Below are 21,738 nucleotides of genomic sequence, written 5' to 3' on the forward strand. Positions count from 1 at the left end.
CATGTAATGATTGAAACTGAGGTACAGCAGTGTTAATATATTTGTTTTTAAATTGTGAGACAAGTCCATCTGACCATATTGAAACTACCTTCACATTTTCAGGTATAGTAGACAGTGCCTTGTTAATGTACACAACTGCAGCACACGAGCCATGGCTTTAACCAGAGCAATATGTGACGTATAGGGTGACAAACCTGCTTTACTAGGGTGTTGATCTTGCATCTTATGTTGCCTATGTTTTCTAACTCTGTCCCTAGCTTTAGCTCTTCTTTCTTCTAATAACAGTCGTTGATCATGTTGACACAATCCTGCTTCTGCTGGCTTTTTCAGGCTTCTTCTTAAATTCTTCATATTTTCCTTCACTTTTTAACTTTTCCCTCCTGCTCTGTCTTTCTGCTGCTGAGGACATCATCTTCTTCTAACCATAAATAATATAACTGTGATGCAGATTACATGACTCATGTTACACATTTAATTTTTGTTTTTACAATATTGGTTGAAACTGGGAAATTTCTAGTAGTGGTATTAGTTACACATTCACACAAAGAAATACATTACTGAACAAGATAAAGTTATCTCTAACATGCCTCATGGTATAAAAACTTAATTACATGAAAGTGACTGATGTTACATGGAAGTTAATGCTGTTGTATTATATTATTTATCCTAACTTATAATTTACCTACTTCAGTTTTATACTCTTTTTGAAATACATTAGAGCATGTAACAGTAATATAAATAATGATATGCTAATTCTTACCTGTCAATTAGTTCAAATGAAGGTCCAAAATCTCCAAAAATTCACACTCTCATCGTATTAAAAACATATGGCCTTATAAACATGGCTACAAATTATGGAGGGAAAGCAATAATGGACCACAAACTATTGTTACCATACATTAAAAAGTCCATTCTTTTTTTAAAAAATATATAAAAAGTACCGAATTTTAAACTTTTAAATATCGGGTGTCCCACATTACACGGAATATCCCATATGATTAATGTGCTTTAAGCGCTTCTGCAAGTCATGGGGTCGTTAGTAAAACAACTACGTACACATCCGAATGGTAATGAAAGATGTGGTAGAACGTAAATATTTACACACACAGGAGACTGCTCACCGAACAGAAGAAGCGCCTACTAGTCGACCGGCACACACAATAGGGGAAGAAAACTTGCTGGCTTTCCAAATAAATATGTGTTTCAGTGTGTGTTTATTTGTATTACCAGCAACTTTTCTTTCGAGTGTCTGCCGACGACCCAAGGCCGTTTGCACACGGTGAGGTGTCTCCCTACACTGATTTTACTCCTAAATAGTCACAACCTACGTCTACATTCCCTTTCTTAAACCAATATAGAGAGCATGGGAGGATACTTCCCATTGTACCACTAGCCTCATGTAGGGTTTTTAGTGTAGCAGAATATTAGAAGCCTTTGAACACGTTTAATTTGAAAACGTCACGTCATACGTCAGTCATATCTCGGTGGCAAAGCACTTAAAGAAGATGCAGTACACAAACACTGTACTTCACCCAAAGATGCATACTTTACAAGCAAATTAGAAGTGAAAGCCAAACACAATAGCTGAAGAGTGAAAGAAAGAGAAGAAATAAAATTATCTCAGCGAAGTATTAGAAGTATGAGCGAGAATTGTAGATACATTTTCTCTTTCACGTTAAACTCAAGTGACATGCATACAACGATTACTTCATTCATCAACAATATCTGTTATACTCTTAATCAATTTAATTGTGATCGAAAGGAGATGTTATTATATAGATAATTTGCAATGGTTATTGTCGTGAACTGCTGCAAACGCAATTTAACTTCGTTCTGACAATTTTTGTATGTACTCTGTGGCGAAAATATGTTCAACGTATAATGTCTTTGAAGTTCATGGAACGCAAACATCGGAAAATGGAAGAAATATTGTACCTAACTAAATATTTAGGCTTATGTTAGCCTGATAACGTTATGTGATGATCTGGAGCATATTTTATGTGTACAGTTTCGTAGCATTGGTGAATTTAAGCATTTTGTGGCTTTAGTTAGAAGTTTATGGACGAACAAGTGTTAAACAAGGTTATTTTATGTGATCGACAAACCAAACTCCGTTTTTATGTAAGACTTGTTTTGGATGTATTTCGGAAACGTCGAGCAGTACTCGATGATGATACTACTAGAGATGTTCTCTAATGGCAGTCTTCTGGCTTTAAAGGTACCTAGGCTACGTTAATGGTGTAATGTTTAAGAGAAATAGTAGTGTAGGTCATTACAGCACCAAATTTTTTTATGTCTAAATGTATTATTTAGTTTGCCTAATATCCAATTAGCGTTATTAAATTTCAAAAAATGAACATTTCTTCTTTCGTCTATTAACATTGTAGCTAGGTGTAATATCCAGTCAAGGTACAGGTGCATCATTGAGTGATGGAAGCGTTTACTCCCTCATTGGTACTATATTTTTTTAAGAAATTACCGTTGTTGCACTGTCAGCGTGGTAGAGTACGAAATTACTGTTAATTGAATTACACTTGGTTTTAAATCTATGTTAAGAAACCTGGAGTTAATCGTTTTCAGTTTTCATGGTTGTTCTTGATTAGGAACACACTGACTGATTTAAAGAAATATTGCGTTTCCACACTTCAGATTTATCATCAACTGTCCATTTACACTAGTAGTTTGCGTTTGAAATTATCTTGAACTTAAAATAAACTTTGTCAGAATTAAATGATGTGAACACAGGCAAACAGATGTTATTTATTCTGTGATCATGTTTGTAAAAGGACTGGTTGGGGAATGCTGTTTACTTCCGTTTTACTAAAGCTGAAGCAGACTGCAACCTGCAGCTGGGAATGAAACCCTAGTTTCCTATATGGCAGGCACGTATCAAATGCAAGCTGTTTGCTTTGGGTATACCTTTTACATCCATTGTGAAACACACAGTGCCTTAACTCGTGAAAATGGAACATAAGCCAGTAGTAAACAATCAAGTTTATTCCAGATCAACTGTACACTGTCCATAAAGAACAGAGAAAAGCAATTAGAAAGTTTTGTTGTAGTCTTTACATTAATTTTGTTTCTTTGTATCCACAGATCTCTGATTACATGATAGGCTATGACTCTTTCATTAAAGGTTTAATGTGTAAGGTAATCAGAGAAGTATATTTTGGAAGTAAAGTATTGCTCTGCAGCAGTCTGTACTCTGAAATGAACATTTGTGGCATGTGATGTACCGCTCAGCATAGTAAGTGGATCATAGCTTCTCAGGAACATTTGACCCTACTCTTTCAATTAAGTTACCTTTGAGCTTATTTCGCCAACTATGTCAATGATTCTGTAGCATCAAGCATCTAAGAAAACCACCTAAACCATATCCTAAAAGAGTGAATGTATCAATACGTAGTTTTTGTTGAGTTGTAGTGAATGATAGACTTTCTTATGTAGACCTATGAAAGTGATTTTTAATGTTTAGAGCTGCCAATTAGTGATACCAATGTTTCTTTTTGTTTATGTAACTGAATCTATATCTGTGGCCTTCCAAAGAGCCTTCAAAGATGACTTTTGACATAATGTATGCACTTAAGTCCATTTCATGTGTTTATTGTGACAGTCATATCAGATGCTCAAAATGTCCACATTGAGCACTGAAACGTGTTAACAAGCAAATCTGGACAGGCAGTAGGCCTTAGAATTTTTATCACAGAGCATGCCCATGTCATATGGCATTCTGTGTCTTCAAGAGTTGTTGGTGTTTCCTTGGTCTCTATGGAAGTGACAGATCCCACCCGACTGCTTTGACCCATGAAGTCATCAAAATGGTGGACACATCTACTTTTTTTTTAAAAAAAAAAAAAACCACTTCTGTGTTCACAAGCTACAGCATTTCAAATAAAGCACTTAAGCTTTTGACAGCAGTCTCCGCCATCATCATCAGAAGTTGAAATCGCTGACTAAGTTGGCACAGTGTTCAACTTATATGGGTTTAATGACAGCATGTGGAACTCTCCAGAGAGGGCCAGTGTGGTGCATGCGCTAAAAGCAAGTTGATCAGATCCTAGCAGCTCCATCATGCCGTTGGCCCATGTGACGTCACACGGAGCAAGCAGCCAGCGTCCCATTTGAAACTTCTGCTCCCACATCCCCACAAGCATCAAGCCCATGTCTGCTTTCACTCAGTGTCCAGATTCCACTCCCTGTGCCCCCAGTCTGTTAAAAATTTTGCTGTTTGTTGTAATTTCAGCACTTCATTGATAACAGAATCCCAGTATAATGTTGCCTGAGCCAAAACTCTCACTTTTTCAAACTGTTTTTTATGCCCATTTTGTAGGCAAGTTTCAGCCATGGCTGACACTTTGTTTGATCCATCGTGAGTGCTTTCCATGGTGCTCGGCAACAGTGCGAATGATTTGACCTGTGTAAATACTACCACATTCACAGGGGTCACCATACATGCCAAGAACTCGAAGACCTTGTCTTTAACGGGGCATAACATATCTCTAATCTTGGAGGCAGGCTGGAACACTAGTCTCAATCCATATCTCATCATCACACACCCTGTCTTGCTAGTAGTTGCTCCACAGCATGGAAGGAATGAAGCCGGCGTTGCCTCTTCCACTGATTCATGAGACATCTTCCACTGATGGCGCGTGAATGTTTCAGCAATTTTCCCCCCTGCTGTTACCATTTTCTCTTCAAATGCTGAAATTGAGACTTTATATGGTTGTCACCAGAAATAATTTTTGTCCTTGTGCTAACACGTCGGGGACTGCTTTCTTGTCTGCAGGGTGGTGAAAACTGAGCAAGACATCGCTGAACAAGCAGCACAATGAGACAAGTCCATGGAGAATGCAATGGATGGCAAAAACATCTACGAAAGGTGAGCTGGAGATGCCCGGTGGGAGACAAGCCATTATAGGGTTAATGACAATAGCACAGATGCCCAGGACGGAACTCTGAGGCACATCATTTTCCTGGATAAAGGTGTAAGCCAGAACAAACACGTATCTTGAAACCTCGGTCTTTTAGAAATTTTTGAAGGAAACAGGGCAAACAGCGTATTGTGTGGGTTGGAAGTAGAGGTGTCCTCTGAGTCTTTCATGATGGCATCCCCACAATAAAATATATTCCGTCTCCAAGCCAAGTCATTTCGAATAAAACACTCGAGCTTTTGACAGCTCTCTGTGCTATCAGTACCAGGAGTTGAAATCGCTGACAGTCGAGAAGTTAATTTAATTTCAAAAATTGTATAGCTGACGATAGATTATCTCTATTCTTAAAATGTGCTTCAGAGATGCTGATTGACGGCCGTGAACAAAATTTTAAATCACAGACTGTTGGCCCTGGCATGGTGTTCAGAGGGCCAGCCAGAGTGAAGCATGTGTGGAAGGCAAGTTGGGTAGCTCTGTCCCACCAAAGGACAAAGTGATGCTAAGAGTCAAGCCTACACCTTTGCTTCAATGTTGAAGCCCCCCCCCCCCCCCCCCCATGCCTTATTAAGTGTGTACCCCTGGCCTGTATTAGAACTGTTGCTATTTATTCTGATTTCATATGCTTGTTTGATAACAGGATCCCAGTATGATGTTATCCGAGCCAAAACAACCTCCCCCCCCCCCCCCCAAATTGTATTTTGTGCTCATTTTCTAGGCAATGTCCAACCACAACCGACTTCTAGACAATGCTAGGCAACAGTGTGAATTGTTTAACCTATGTATATACTACATTCACAGGGAACACTAAGCACATCAAGAACTCTAAGATCTATGTTGTCTTTAATGGGAGTATAACAAATCTCTTATCTTGGAGGCAGGCTGATACACTGGTTTCAGTCCATGTCTCTGCACTATGTGCCCTATCTTGATCATAGTTCCTCCATGACGTGGAAGGAATGCCGCCATCTTGGACTCTTCTGCTGATTTACGACATGTCTTCTGACGGTGGTTCTTGAACACTTTAGCAATTTTTCCCCTTGCTGTAACCATTTTCCCTGAACATATGCTTCAAAAGCTGAAATTAAGACTCTAGATGGTCATGATCAGAAATAACTTTTTCCCTTTGTACTAACAAGTTGAGGACTGTTGTCTTGTGTACAGGGTTATGTAAACTGTTTGTGTTCAAGCAGTGGTCAGTGTATGTATATTCCCTGTACTCTAAACAATGCACACTGACTGGTAGTTAAATGTCTTTACTAATGGATGTGGAGAGCACCACAGTGGCTTTCGTTTTTCCACTGACAATACTGGTTGTATGAATTTCTGGTGGTACAGTTGGTTTCTTCAACTATCTTTACATCTTGGGCCTGTTGCTCTTCTGTTTGTTAAAACTACAAAATTCCTGGGGCTCGTGCTCGATAGGAACCACTCTTGGTCCTCCTATGTGTCTTACATGGCAGCACGCTGTATGCAGTCCCCCACTGCTCGACGTGCCCTCAGTGATATTTCCTAGGGTGCAGATCGAACCAGCCTCCTCCATTTCTGCCAGTCTCATGTCCGTTCGAAACTAGACTATGGGTATTTCGTTTATACATCTGCACATCCGTCCTCCTTACGCTATCTCAATACTATCCACCATCAAGGTATCCATTTGGCCTCTGGTGCCATTTAGCCTGGTTGAGAGTCTGTACGCAGAAGCTGCTGAACTACCACTGCCACCCTCTGCGGGTCCAGGAGTTAGAATAGGCGCTAGGTATTCCTGTCTGTCGTAAGAGGCTACTAAAACAAGTCTCACTTTTCAGCTCTGTGAGTTCAGGTCCAATTCTATGGTTTGGCCTGCAACTTTTCCAAATTCTACACAAGTGCGGGCCATATGGGGAAGGATGCACGTAGTGCACAAATGATCCATAGTGCCCTTAGATTCGATCTCTTGAATCCCTTGTCATGGCTTTGCATCTCCACCTGCGATTAAACTGTTTGGGCAAGGACATTTTCTGGGGTATGTCATCTTTTCCATTGTCTCCTGTCCTCTTTCACCCCCATGACATTATTGGATTTCTCTGCACCCAATATCCAGCACAGTAGCCAGTCCGTTGTGGTGGGGCCCTCATGTACCCATTTGGTGGTAGCCCCCTGACAACACAGGGATCGCACTGCTGTTGCCTGAGCTGTAAACTCCCCATGTATGCCAAGGAGTAGATGCCTGTCTTTCTGGACCATCAGGACTCAGGGTGCAAAATACTAAAGCGAATTCTTTACAGACGAATGGAAAAACTAGTAGAAGCCGACCTTGGGGAAGATCAGTTTGGATTCCATAGAAATACTGGAACACGTGAGGCAATACTGACCCTACGACTTATCTTAGAAGCTAGATTAAGGAAAGGCAAACCTAATTTTCTAGCATTTGTAGACTTAGAGAAAGCTTTTGACAATGTTGACTGGAATACTCTCTTTCAAATTCTGAAGGTGGCAGGGGCAAAATACAGGGAGCGAAAGGCTATTTACAATTTGTATAGGAACCAAATGGCAGTTATAAGAGTTGAGGGACACGAAAGGGAAGCAGTGGTTGGGAAGGGAGTGAGACAGGGTTGTGGCCTCTCCCTGATGTTATTCAATCTGTATATTGAGCAAGCAGTGAAGGAAACAAAAGAAAAATTCGGAGTGGGTATTAAAATTCATGGAGAAGAAATAAAAACTTTGAGGTTCGCCGATGACATTGTAATTCTGTCAGAGACAGCAAAGGATTTGGAAGAGCAGGTGAAAGGAATGGACAGTGTCTTGAAAGGAGGATATAAGATGAACATCAACAAAAGCAAAACGAGGATAATGGAATGTAGTCAAATTAAGGCGGGTGATGCTGAGGGAATTAGATTAGGAAATGAGACACTTAAAGTAGTAAAGGAGTTTTGCTATTTGGGGAGCAAAATAACTGATGATGGTCGAAGTAGAGAGGATATAAAATGTAGACTGGCAATGGCAAGGAAAGTGTTTCTGAAGAAGAGAAATTTGTTAACATCGAGTATAGATTTAAGTGTCAGGAAGTCGTTTCTGAAAGTATTTGTATGGAGTGTAGCCATGTATGGAAATGAAACATGGACGATAAATAGTTTAGACAAGAAGAGAAAAGAAGCTTTAGAAATGTGGTGCTACAGAATGCTGAAGATTAGATAGTTAGATCACATAGCTAATGAGGAGGTATTGAATAGGATTGGGGAAAAGAGGAGCTTGTGGCACAACTTGACTAGAAGAAGGGATCGGTTGGTAGGACATGTTCAGAGGCATCAAGGGATCACCAATTTAGTATTGGAGGGCAACGTGGAGGGTAAAAATAGAAGAGGGAGACTAAGAGATGAATACACCAAGCAGATTCAGAAGGATGTAGGTTGCAGTAAGTACTGAGAGATGAAGAAGCTTGCACAGGATAGAGTAGCATGGAGAGCAGCATCAAACCAGTCTCAGGACTGAAGACAACAACAACCGGACTGCTGGCAACTGCCGTCATGCTAGGTGGCCTTTGCTGTGGCTGGGTGGTGCCCATGGGGAGAGCCCCTGATTGGGGTGGGTGTAATCAGGGTGGATGATCCTCAATGAAGCGGACTAAGTCATCTCTTGCTGGTGACCGTACAGCGCCAGCAGTCTCTAAGAAGGTTAAGATCGAATACAATGCTGACAGGTATCGTTTCTCTCCCTCGCTACACCATGGGAAGAACATAGGGCTACAGAACGGAGAGAGCGATATTCGCCTATGTTTTTAGTCTGTAGGCGAGGCGACAGGGACTCCTTTCGACCTACGAAGCCTCAGGTTTTTCATTTAACACCTTGAGAAGATAAGTTTGGAGAAGTGACAGCACTGTTAAAGATGCGGAATGGAGCAGTGTTGATTCAGACAGCACCCCCAGGCCAGTCCCGAGCGTTACTCGCCTGTGACAAGCTGGGTGATATTCCTGTTTCCACTGCTTCCCATAAAAGCTTCAACATGGTCTAGGGGATCATTTTCCATCATGATCTCCTCTTGCAGTCTGACAACGAGCTCTACACCAATTTAGAGCAGCTGGGTGTTCATTTCATCCGGCGCGTTTACAGGGGACCCAAAGGCAACAGGGTTGCTACCAGTGCCTTCATATTGGCCTTTGAGGTTGATTAATTACCTGAAAAGGTCAAGGTGATGGTTTACCACTGTTAAACCATACGTCCCTCCCCCTATGTGGTGCTTTAAGTGCTCGACATTTGGGCACGTCTTCCGGTTGCACTTCCAACACCATATGTCGAGACTGCAGATGTTCACTGCACTCAGATACTCCATGTGCACCTCCTCCCACTTGCATCAGATGTGGAGAGCACCACTTCCCCTGCTCGCCAGACTGCTCAGTACACCAAAAGGAGTGGAGAATAATGGAGTACAAGACCCTGGACTGGTTGACTTACACAGAGGCTAAATGTTAATTTTAAAGATTACACCCCATTCAGTTGATGTTGACATTTGCTGCAGCTACGTCAGCATCGCCATCCCAAGTACCAGTGGTTCCTCTGTGTCACAAACGGGGCCGTCCGGGCCACCAGAATACAGCTGCCCCCTTGATGGTAGGGGGCAAATCTTCCTCGGTTGTTCCCAAAGCACCTACTTCGGGAGTAAGGCCACCCCAAATGCAGGGGACATTGGCTCCTCTCGTGCGGAAGCGGTCCCTTGGGGCCTTTTCTCCCTAGGTCTCCACTAATGCCACGGCAGACACTTGCCAGTGGCTCCAGGAGCCAAAAACTGCTGGACAAAGAACTTCACAGTCTTCCTCTGTGCCTGAAGCTACTTCAGAGAAGCCCTCCCAGCAAGCCCCTAAAGTGAAGAGAGAGGGCAAGCAAACAAAGAAGTGTGCTAAGAAAAATGACCCTCTGGTGACCCCAACAGCACCAGTCCCTACCAATTCTGCATCGGAGGATGCGGTGGAGATCGTAATGTCCCCAGTGGACCTGGGTGTCACTGATGCCTCATCCACCATAGAAATGGCTGCAAATACTCATTTGGTGGCAGCAGGTGACCCTGAGGCATAACCTGCCTCCTTGCGCTCTTCATGCCTTCCCAGCCTCACAATAACGCCATCCTCCAGTGGAATTGCAGCGGTTTTTTCCACCACCTGGGTGAGATATGGCAACTCTTAAGCTTTACACCTGCTTACTGCATTGCACTCCACAAAAACTGGTTCCCGGCGATGCGGACCGTACCCTCCATGGCTATAGCGGATATTACAAGAACCATAGTGACTATATAATAGTGTGTCAGGTGGAGTTTGTCTCTATATCCTGAATTCAGCATGCAGTGAACCTATGCCCCTTTGAACCCCTCTTGTGGCTGTGGCTGTCAGGACAAGGACGATACAGGAAGTAACAGTCTGCAACATATATCTTCCTCCACATGGTGCAGTACTCCTGAATGCATTGGCTGCCCTGATTGATCAACTTTCTAACCCTTTCCGAGTTTTGGGAGATTTTGACACTCATAACCCCTTGTGGGGTGGCATTTGATTACCGACCGAGGCGGAGGTGTCGATAATTTACTGCCACAATTCGAGCTTTGCCTTTTAAATACAAGTGCCCCTACACATTTCAGTGTGGCACATGGCACATATTCTACCATTGAACCCTCGGTTTGCAGTCATGGACTTCTCCCTTCTGTCACTGCCCCGGCGTCAGGCCCACAGATGCACACTGGGATGCTTTCATCTCTGCTGTCACCATTGAATCTCCCCCACATGGTAACATCTATGAGTTGGTTGAGCAGGTAACTACAGTGATCGTTTCTGCGGCGGAAAACGCGATCCCTCGTTCTTTAGGGTGCCTCCGGTGAAAGACAGTTCATTGGTGGTCACCGGAAGTCGCTGAGGCAATTAAGGAGTGTCGGCAAACTGTACAGCGGCACAAGCAGTATCCTTCCTCGGAGCAACTCATAGCCTTTAAACGCCTCCGTGCTATCGTTTGCCAGCTGATCAGAAGATAGAAACAGGAGTGTTGGGAGAGATACTTCTCGACTGTTGGGTGCCATATGTCACCTTCCCAAGTCTGGGCAAAGATCAAATGAGTTTTTGGGCGTCAGATTCCAACAGGTGTTTCTGGTCTTAACATAAATGGCGTATTATCTACCGATGCAAAAGCGATTGCCAAGCACTTTGCTGAACACTATGCCCGTGCCTCTGTATCGGAGAATTACCCCCGAGCCTTCCGCACTCTCAAACGGTGGTGCCACAGCTCCTGGGCCAGATCTGATCCACAGTCAGATGATTAAACATCTCTCGTCAGACTATAAGCGACATCCCCTTGTGTTCTTCAACCAGATCTGGTGTGATGGCGTCTTTCCATTGCACTGGTGGGAGAGCACCATCATACCAGTGCTCAAACCTGGGAAGAGCCCGCTTGATCTGGATAGCTATTGGCCCTTCAGCCTCACCAATGTTCTTTGTAAGCTTCTGGAACATATGGTGCGTCAGCAGTTGGGTTGGGTCCTGGAGTCACATAGCTTACTGGCTCTGTGCTGGTCGCTCTACCACTGATAATCTTGTGTCCCTCGAGTCTGCCATCCGAACAGCCTTTTCCAGACACCAGCACCTTGTGCCGTCTTTTTTTATTTACGAAAAGCGTATGACACCAGTTGGCAACATCATATCCTTGCCACATTGTACGATTGAGGTCTCCGAGGCCCGCTCCCGATTTTTGTCTAAAATTTCCTGTCACTTCGTGCTTTCCCATTTCCAAGTTGGTGCCTCCCATAGTACCCCCATATCCAGGAGAATGGGGTCCCGCAGGGTTCTGTATTGAATGTATCTCTATTTTTAGTGACCATTAATGGTCTAGCAGCAGCTGTAGGGTCGTCCGTCTGACCCTCTTTATATGTAGGTGACTTGTGCATTTCATTCTGCTCCACCAGTAGTGGTGTTGCTGAGCAGCACCTACAGGAAGCTATCTACAGGAGGCAGTCATGTGCTCTAGTCCATGGCTTCCAGTTTGCAGCCACAAAGTCGTGTGTCATCATTTGTGTCGGCATTGTACTGTTCATCTGGAATCAGAACTTTACCTTACTGCCGATCCCCTCACTGTAGTGAATACATCCCGATTCTTTTCGACATCCGATTGACTTGGCTTCCTCACCTTCTTCAACTTAAGCAGAAGTGCTGGCAGCACCTCTATGCCCTCAGCTGCCTGAGGAGCACCAACTGGGGTGTAGATCGCTCTATGCTGCTGCAGCTTTACAGAGCCCTTTTTCTATCGTGCCTTGACTATGGGAGCCTTGTTTATGGTTCAGTGGCACCCTCAGCATTGCGTTTTACTTGACCCAGTGCACCACTGTGGTGTTCAAATAGCAACGGGAGCTTTTAGGACGAGTCCGGTGACCAGCGTCCTGGCGGAGACTGGAGTCCCTCCATTGCAGGTCAGGCATGCGCAGCTGCTTGCCAATTACGTTGCACATGTTTGTAGTTCTCTTGCGCATCCGAATTACCGTCTCCTCTTCCACCCACGGCGGTTCATCTCCTGCATTGGCGGCCTAGGTCAGGACTCGCAATTGCAGCTCGCATCCAATCCCTTCTATCTGAACTGGACCTTCCACATGGCCCAAATGACTCAATTCACCCAATGGCTCTCCACTGTCACTTCCTCTTGATACTTGCCGTGTACCAAGGCCATTAAGTGGTTTACACCGACAGCTCGATGGCTGATGGTCACGTCGGCTTCGCATATGTCCATGGAGGGCATATTGAACAGCATTCCTTGCCTGATGACTGCTGTGTTTTCACTGCAGAGCTAGTGTCTATATCTCGTGCTCTTGAGCGCATCCGTTCATGCTCTGGGAAGTCGTTCATTCTGTGTACTGACTCCTTGAACAGCCTACAAGTTATTGACCAGTGCTGCTCTCGTCGTCCTTTGGTAGTGACCATCCAGGAGTCCACCTATGCCCTGGAACAGTCCGGTCGTTCAGTGGTGTTTGTGCACGACACATCGGAATCCCAGGCAGCGAACTTGCTGACAGACAGGCCAAACAGGCTACACAGAAACCGCTTATGGAGATTGGCATTCCCACAACTGACCTGCCTTGGTTTTTATGCTGACATGTTTTTCCCTTTTGGGAGACGGAATGGCATAGTCTCAGTACACGAAACAAACTGCGTGCCATTAAGGAGACTATGAATGTGTGGCAGTCCTCCATGCGGGCCTCTCACAGGGACTTTCGGCAACAAGTCTGGTAACCGAAGATTTTGTCGCAGGGCAATCAAAGTGGGACAGTGCACCAGAATATGGGCCATTGTGACCCGGGCGCTGCACCGACACCGAGGCGGCTCTTCACGGTGCAGGGGTCACCATTGTGTCACCCAAGGGTGGCCAATGCAGAGATGGCAGAGAACCACAAAATCCCTGTGAGAGGCCCGCATGGAGGACTGCCACACATTCATTTTATTTTATAACGCCTTATCGGTTGATTTAGTTTTTACGTTTTATTCGTGAGGGTGGGTTTTATCACTTGATCTAAGTGTTAGCGCATGGCCTTTGACCCTGTGTGTCCTCCACCCCAGTGCTCTTAGGGTGGAGGTTTTAATGTGTTGCAGAGTGGCTAGCTTCTCCTTTTTATTCTCATTTTCAGCCAGGTGTGGTAATCTGTTTTGTCATTTTAACTTCTTCTACCTGCTTCTTGCATTTCTGTTTTTTTCTTGTCCTCTTTTTGTCCATTTAAGTGTTTGTTGCCCTTCCGTCATTCTTGTCGTTTTTCCGTTTTCTCCATTTTGTGTTGTCAGTCACTCTTGTTTTATTCTCACCCTTGTGACATTGTTTTATTTGGAACAAGGGACTGATGACCCAGCAGTTTGGTCCCTTCCCCCCTCCCCCCCTCTTTTAAACCAAACCAACCAACCAACGAGCTACCACTGTCCTACCATCGTGCGTTCTCCTCATCAGATATGCATGCTGTTTGTGTGCCAAGCATGGCCACCCATCCTTTACCTCCTTCTTCAATGACTCCTTTGATTGCCAGTACGGGGCACGTCCCTCTTCTCTGTTATCTCCTGGAGTTCGCTTTTGGCTCTTCCTGTGGCAACTTAACTTCATGCTCCCTGCATATTTCTCGGTGGGTGTGTGGTCTCGTATGACGGCCTCTGTTCACTGTGGCCATAATTCGCATCCTTCAGTTTCACGGCCTTTCCGTGGAATTTCACAGTAGTATCTTTGTGTACACTGATGGCTCTCAGACTGACCATGGTGTCGGGTGTGCCTTCCTCATTGGGACTGTTTTTTGGTATTGGCTTCTGGAATACTGCTCAGTATTTACAGCAGAGCTTTTCACTCTGTATCAGGCCACACAGTACTCTGGTGACACAGCCTTTTCAATTGTGTCATCTGCTCAGATTCTCTCAGTGCCCTTCAAAGTCTCTGTGTGCTGCATACCATCCATCCCTTAGTGCAACATGTCCAGGAAAGCTGTCACTTGCTCACTCTTGATGGAGCCGCTGTGACATTTCTGTGGGTCCCTGGTTACATCGGTCTAACAGGAAACGATGCCATTGATGCTGCTGTTAAGGCTGCAGTCCTTGTACATCAGCCCACTAGTTCTTATATTCCCTCTGATGATCTCTGTGTTGCTGTCTGTCAGTAAGCGGTTTCACTTTGGCATCACCACTGGTCCTCCCTTCTTCATGGGAACAAGCTTTGGGCTATTAAGCCTTTTCCAGTGGCTTGGACGATCTCCTTTCAGCCCTCTCTCTGCAAGGAGCTCATTTTAACTAGGTTGCATATTGGGCACTGTCTCTTTAACCGTCACCATTTGTAAAATGTTGCTCCCTCTTCCTCTTTTCTGTGAAAATTGTTGTGGTATTTCTGAATCTCTGTAGCTTCCCTATAAAAATGTGCATAATAATGCAATGCCATGGCTATCATGCTTGTCTCACTTTTTTATTTCGTGATCACAGTCTTTAAAAACCTGTTCCGCTACAGCTGATTTGTCGGTATGTCCTAGTTGACAGTTCCTTTTGTGTTCAGTTAAGCGGGTATCAACCCCTCTTTTCATTGTCATTTCACAAGGGACAATGAAAAGAAGTGTTAATACCCACTTAATCAAATGCAAAAAGAACTGTCCACTAGGACATACCGACAAATCAGCTGTAGCGGAACACATTTTTAAAGATGGTGATCATGAAATAAAATTTAGTGAGACAAGTGTGCTAACCACGGCATTGCAATTTTTATGCCCATGTGTATAGGGAAGCTATAGAGATTCAGAAACACCACAACAATTTTAATAGAAAAGAGGAAGGCTTTAAGTTAGACAAGATATGGCGCTTGACTTTGCACCAATGATGTGACAAGCGATTACCTTCAATCGAGAATAATGACGTTAGTCAGAGATAGACTTACAGTCGGCTCCACGTGATGTATGGTGGTGCCCTCTATACACTGTATGTAAACGGGACCTCCATGGCCTGGCAGCCAGTCATTGACTCACCTCAGATGATGTTGCCCACAGTTTGCAATGAAACGTCAGGAAGTAGTAGTAGTAGTAGTAGTAGTAGTAGTTGTTGTTGTTGTTGTTGTTGTTGTTGTCTTCAGTCCTGAGACTGGTTTGATGCAGCTCTCCATGCTACTCTATCCTGTGCAAGCTGCTTCATCTCCCAGTACCTACTGCAACCTACATCCTTCTGAATCTGCTTAGTGTATTCATCTCTTGGTCTCCCTCTACGATTTTCACACGTACCCCCTGGTACAGGCCAGGCCCAGGGACAGGTGATTGCCTGAGCTGCAGCCTTCCCAAATTGCCGATTGGTCCCTCTGTCAGATGTTTGGGAGGTGTGAACAATAAACTAAGGCGGGTGCGCCCCCTTGTGAAGGGGCCCCCAGTTGGAAGGAGCATGCCATTGGAGATGCTGGCAATCATGGGTGATTTTCTCGTGATGAGCCAATCATCTTTCCAGTCAAGATCTACGAGACGTAAACATAATGAGGCTAACAATTCAAAGACCCATCCAGCTGCACCACGTTTACTTGTGGTCTCGCGTACTTACAACGATCCGTTTATTATTATTCAGAAAGGTGTTGATGCAATTGCTGGCCCTGTGAAATCCTGCTCTTGTTTACGGAATGTCTCTTTGTTTTTGGAGACTACTTCTGATTTTCAAGCACAACAACTGCTTGCCGCCTTGCTTCTCCACGCCTAGCCTGTTCATGTCGAGGCTCATAGAACACTGAATTCTTCTCCTGGTGTTAGCTGCACTTGGCTGCTTGACGGTGTAATGGAGGCCGAAATTCAGTCTTACCCCTCTGATCAGGGGTCATTGCCGTCCATCGTGTGATGAAAAAGGTAGATTCCTCTGTAGTGTCCACCCGCACTCTTTTCTCACCTTCGATAGAGTGGTGCTTCTGTCCAAGATCAAAGCAGGCTATGAAATTATCACAGTTTTACCGTAAATTGTGAACCTGATGTGCTGCCACCAGTGTCATCGTTTCAACCACCCTAGAATATCTTGTCCCCAGGCAAATTTGTAACCCGTGGTAGGGTTGCGCACAAGGATGATTGTTTGCCGCTTCCTCCCTGCTGTATCAACTGCAATGGCAGCCATGCTGCCTCCTCTTTAGATTGTCCTGTGTATCTTGATGAGTGGGCTGTCCAAAAGATCCGGGTAAAGGAAAAAGTGCCTTGCCCATCGCTCGCAAGTTATTGGCGAGTCGTAAACCCTGCGTTCTCCTGTCTGTCACCTATAGTTCTGTTCTTGTTACCGCTCACTCCATGAAGGACATGGCCACGTAGACATACAACCTCAAATTCAGCTCTGAGGTTGTAAAATTGCCCAGTGTCAAGGTAGCATCATCGTCCCTCCATTCAGCTGTGCAACAAGCCATCAAACTCTTGCCTCAAGGGCCAAAACCACCAGTTACACAACTGGTAGGCTGGAAAGAACAGGAGGAGTACTCCTGTGAAGATTTCCTATGTCTCTCCAGCTAAACAACACTGAGTCTTCCTCTGCTAACTGGAAAGACTTGAAGAAGTCCACTAAAGGCAAACGGTCTTCTCCTTTGCTGACTCGAAGATCCTTTTTGACGGTGTTGCCACGAGATACCTTAGCCCGGCTGGTCTCCGTGTCACTGTTGCGCACCACCAACTGTTTTTCAGCATTGGACTCCACAGACTGACAGCACATGCAAGCCGAAGCAGCTTAGGTGACACTCCCTACATCTCTTCCTCGTCATAACTCCTCCAGTGGAACATTCACAACCTTACGGCTACTTTTAGCATTGCAGTGTCCCCTTGTATTCTGCCTTCAGGAAACGAATTGCATCCTCACGACTGCTTTGAGCTTTCACATTTCTTCCTGGTTTGTTTTGCCCTTCCCCCTGAGGTTGGCGTTCCATCTCAAGGGGAAGTGATGCTACTTTTGTGGGATGATGTTGATAGTCAACCCATCTCCCTGGCTACCCATCTTCAAGCTGTTGGAGTTCGCCTCTTCCTTCCCCACCTGACTTTTTCCCTCTGTACCATTTATGTCCCTCCGTCATTAGCTGTCACCAGGGCAGACTTCCTTCAGCTTATGGGGCAGCTACCTCCTCCATTTTTGCTACTCGGTGACTGTAATGCACATCATTCCCATTGGGGGTTCCCCAGGACCTGTCAGAGAGGTGCCCTCTTGGCTGATCTACTTAACCAACTCAACCTCTTCCGCCTTAACACTGGAGGACCCACTTACCTTTCCGACTCCTCGCACACCTATTCCCATTTGGAACTATTGTTCTGCACTGCCCAGCTTGCCCTACATCTCTAGTGGTCTGTTGTTTCTGACACCTACTCAAGCAACCATTTCCTATGTGCTATCCGTTTGCTGATTCCTACCCCAACTATTTGCACATCCAAATGGCAGCTTACTAAAGTTGACTGGCAGCCTTACTCCTCCCTGGCACCCTTTGAAGAGCTAGATTTCCCCAGTTGCGATGACCAGTTGGAGTACCTCACAAACACTATCCTTACAACTGCAGAACATTCCATTCCACCCACTTCCTCTTTACCACACCGTGTCTCAGTCCTTTGGTGCATGCCGCAACACAATTCGTGCATGGAGACATGCTCTCCACATTTTTAATCATCATCCTACGATGGCAAACTGCATTCATTACAAACAGCTGCATGCAAAATGTTGTCGTGTTTCTTTGGGATAGCAGAAAAGCTAGCTGGATTTCATTCACTAGCTCTTTTAACAGGTTTACCAGTTCCACTGTCATGTGGGTCATCCTCCGATGGTTCTCTGGGACCAATATCCGTTCCCCAATTTCTGGCCTGACAGTAGCAGACAATTGCATTGGGGACCATATTGTGATCTCCAACACCTTGGGCTGCCATTTTGTAGAAATTTCGAGCTCTTCCCACTATCGCCCTGCCTTCCTCCATCAGAAATGAATGGAGGAGGTTCGGGCGATACCCTTCTCTTCTCAGAATCGTGAGTGCTACAATGCTGCCTTTACTAGGAGGGAGCTAGATCATGCTCTCAGCTCATCCCGATCCTCCATCTTAGGGCCAGATGCTGTCATTCAGACATTGCAGCACCTTTCTCTTGTGGGCAAGCACTTTCTACTCAACTTGTACAACCGTATCTGGGAAGAAGGCACATTACCCGGAAGTTGGCATGAAGCCACAGTCATTCCCATACCTAAGGCCGGTAAGGACAAGAACCTTCCTTCTAGCTAGTGCCCCATATCTCTCACCAGCTGCATTTCCCAAGGTGATGGAACATGTGAATCACACCCAGCTGGTATGGTGGCTCGGGTCTCGCAATTTAATAACGGCAGAGTGTGAATTTCGATGTGGCGTTCTGCATGTCATGAATGGATTTCTGTGGAAAATCCAGATTGTGGCTGTTTTTTTTTCAATTTGGAGAAGGCCTACGGCACTTGCTGGAGAACTGGTGTCCTCTGTACTCTTTACACGTGGGGAATTCGTGGCCGTCTGCCCTGTTTGCTTCAGGAATTTTCAAAAGATCACGTTTTCAAAGGGCATGTGAGCTTTTGCTTGTCGGACTCCTTTATCTATGAAAATGATGTGCCTCGGGGTTCCATCTTGAGTATCATCCTCTTTGCTATCTCCATTAACCCTCTAATGGTCTGGTTCCCACCGGGCGTTTCTGGTTCCCTTTTTGTTCACGATTTTGCCATCTGTTGCAGTTTTCCACGAACCTGTCTCACTGAGTGGCATCTTCAGTGATGTCTTGATTGTCTTTACTCCTGGAGCATCAACAGTGGCTTTTGTTTTTCACTGACAAAACCGTTTGTACGAATTTCTGCTGGTGCAATGGCTTCTCCCACCATCTTTACATCTTTGGCCTGTTGCCCTTCTGTTCGTTGAAACTATGAAATTCCTGGGGCTCATGCTCGATAGGAAACATTCTTGGTCCTCCCATATGTGTTAAATGGCAGCTCACTGTACGCGGTTCCTGACTCTCCTCCGTGTCCCCAATGGTACTTCCTGCGGTCAAATCGAACCACCCTCCTCTGTTTGTACCGGTCCCTCATCTGTTTGAACCTTGACTATGGGTGCTTTGTTTGTGCCTCTGCATTTCCATCCCTCTTACAATGTCTCAACACCACCCACCGTTGTGGCATCCATTTGGCCACTGGTGCCTTTTACACTGTCCTGGTTGAGAGTGTGTATGCTGAACTGCTGAACTACCACTGTCCTACGGCCATGACTTTCTCCTCAGCAGGTATGCATGGTATTTGTCTGCCAAGCGTGGCCACCCATCCTATGTCTCATTCAATGATTCCTTCGATCACCGGTATGCGGCACATCCCTCTTCTCTGTTACCTTCTGGAGACCGCTTTCAGCACTTGCTAACACAGCTTAACTTCACACTACCTGCCACTTTACCACTGAATGTGAACCCTTCACCACCTTGGCTTCGTGAAGAGGCTCATGGTAAGCTTGGCCTTCATTCGCTACCTAAGGACACTACTCCAGCCTCACACTATCGTTTCAGTTTCACAACCTTCGCATGTAACTTCACGATAGTACCTTTGTGTACACTGTTGGCCCTCGGACTGACCTTCGTCATTCCAGCCCATTGTCTTTCGATATCGGCTTCTGGCACACTGCTCAGTATTTACAGCTGAGCTCTTCACCCTATATTGGCCCACAGAGTACATCTGACAATACAGACTTTTCAATTGTGTCCTCTGCTCAGATTCTCTCAGCATCTTTCAAAGTTTATGTGCGCCGTACACCGCCCATCTCATAGTGCTACAGATCCACTAAAACTGTCGCTTGCTCTTGGTGGAGCCACTGTGATGTATGTTAGTTCTTAGTCATGTCGGTCTACCAGGAAATGAGGCTATTGATGCTGGTGCCAAGGCTGCAGTACTCGTACCTCAGCCCACTCATTCCTATATTCCCTCCGATGATCTCTGTGTTGCTGTCTGTCAGGAGGTGGTGCCCCTTTGGCATCGCCATTTGTCCTCTCTTCATGGGAATAAGCTCTGGCTTACCTGTCCCAGCAGCTTGAACGACCTCCTCTCGGGGTACTCCCTCCAGGAGGAACTAGGTTGCGTATTGGGCACTGCCAGTTTGGTCATTTTTTTTTGTTAAGTGGTGCTAGCCCACCACTTTGTACACATTGCACACAAGTTATAACTGTTTGTCATCTGATTTATCATCCATTTTAACTAATGACACGTGGGCTGTAGACCACGTTTTACTTTTAACCCACCAAAGCAATATGGCGAAGGCCATTTAATTTTTATCTTGGACCTCCGCTTCTGTTTGGTGTCTTTTTAGCCCTTTCTCCATGCTTCTGTTTTCGCTGTTTTTTCTTTTGTCAAGTGGGACTGATGTATAGTTGTTTTTTGACTCCTCTCTGTCTTTGTGTTCTATAGTTTTGACTTGGGCACGTATGACCCCAGTTGTTTTTTGCACCCTATAACAAAACAAAGTACAAACCGCTGTAACTATAAATCAAAGTAACTTACTGGGAACACAGCACGCTCTTCCAACAATTACTTCACAGAATGGTTACACACAGTTAATGACCAAATACCACACACAGTATGAAACAACGTCAAATATGAACATGCAGCACAAGAATGTGGCACTAAATTACAACATACTATTTACAAACATGACCTGACTCAAGAACACCCCAACACAAAGATGTCACACAACACACATCACGGGTCAAAACAGATGGGTGGAATCGGATGCTTCCCTTGGCCCTTTACTGTAGACTACTTCTTCTTCTTCTTCTTCTTCTTCTAATGTTCCCCACAGATAAACATCTGGCAAACTTGCAGGCTGTTTTGTGCTTCATGAACTACTTCTTCTTCTTCAGCTGACAAGTAGTCCCTACTATGGTGATTGATATGTCCTATGTTTGTAATGAATTTTAATGTGTACACAAAATCTTCCAGAGAATCTTTAAATCACCTTGCATGTTCCATAACTGCATTGTTCAAAGGACTGTTACCGATTTTGAAAGTCATTGTTGCTGTAGCAAAATATGAAAACTATGAACTATGTTGAAATGTAGTATTTGCAGAACACTCTTTGGTTGAACTAGTACATTAAAGCATCATTGTAGTGACATGCTGATTGAGTGTTGCTAAATTGTTGGTTGAAGTTCTATCGTTAGTGGTTGCTCTCTTTCAATGGTGTATTTATTTCTCACACTTCCAGTTTCTTGAAATTTTTTTGATGGTTGCGAATACAGATTGTGAGTCTTGGCATTATTAGATGTCATAATTTGGCAGCTAATGTGAAAAAATTACTTGCTACTTTTTTGCTATAACTTTTTGAAAACTGAAAACTGCACCATAA

The 21,738-nt window shown here is 44.6% G+C and overlaps 1 protein-coding gene across 4 annotated transcripts in view; it reads left to right on the forward strand.

The window, feature by feature from the left end:
- The first annotated feature begins 1,555 nt into the window (after positions 1-1,555).
- Positions 1,556-21,738, forward strand: part of LOC126266740 (serine/arginine repetitive matrix protein 2-like) — a 320,191-nt gene continuing 300,008 nt past the window's right edge. For 3 of the 4 annotated variants that reach the window (XR_007548913.1, XR_007548912.1, XM_049971226.1), the window contains exons 1-2: positions 1,857-2,218; positions 4,787-4,879. The gene's annotated coding sequence lies outside the window, so the exon portion shown is untranslated. Of the gene's footprint in view, positions 2,219-4,786; positions 4,880-21,738 lie in introns of all 4 variants that reach the window. The other variant, XM_049971227.1, reaches the window with a different exon arrangement.

Source organism: Schistocerca gregaria, chromosome 4, assembly GCF_023897955.1.
Source record: "Schistocerca gregaria isolate iqSchGreg1 chromosome 4, iqSchGreg1.2, whole genome shotgun sequence".
NCBI lineage: Eukaryota > Metazoa > Arthropoda > Insecta > Orthoptera > Acrididae > Schistocerca > Schistocerca gregaria.